A 675-nucleotide genomic window follows, 5' to 3' on the forward strand; every position below is an offset into this window, starting at 1 on the left:
AAAAAAAAAAAAAAAAAAAAAAAAAAAAAAAAAGAAAAGAACAGGGGCCCCAAAGGGCTGCCTATGACCTGCCCTTTCATTTATGTCCACAGGAAAACAGAAGCCTAAGGTCCTGACCCCTACCCAGTCCCAGCTTCTGTGCCTTTTTGTTTGTTTGGTTCAAGACTAGAGATGATTGCTGAGAATTAATTGTTATTGGGTAAATAACAGTGGCTTGGCCCCCCAGGGAACACGGTGGCTCCTGGATCCAGCAAACAATAGATCAGAGCAGACTCTGGTCCTGGGGGAAGGTGAAGGGGGGAAAGAAGAGCATTAATTCCCCTGGTGCCAACAGGAAGGCCCTGCCTGAGACCAGCACTGCACAGCTGGTTTCACTGGGGAGTGGCTCGGGAAAGCTGTGGGCCGGGACACCAGGAGTTGTGACAGACGCAGCTGGGGGCAAGGGGCTCAGCGCTGCAGGCGCCTCAGGACTCCCCGAGCTGGAAGAGGGCTGTGTTCCTCCCCTGCGCCCTCCGCTGCTGGCTGCAGGTGGCCAGCGGGTGCAGTCACTCCCTGGTTCTAGTCTGTCGGTGGGAGGCTGAGGTGGGTCCCTGGGAAAGGAACAAGCGGTCCCAGGAGTACCTGCCATGTAGACAGCGGAAGAAAGGTGGGTTGGGTGGATATGGCACCTGCCCT

This window comes from Fukomys damarensis, unplaced genomic scaffold (genome assembly GCF_012274545.1).
Source record: "Fukomys damarensis isolate Sample0158 unplaced genomic scaffold, DMR_v1.0_HiC HiC_scaffold_2, whole genome shotgun sequence".
Lineage (NCBI taxonomy): Eukaryota > Metazoa > Chordata > Mammalia > Rodentia > Bathyergidae > Fukomys > Fukomys damarensis.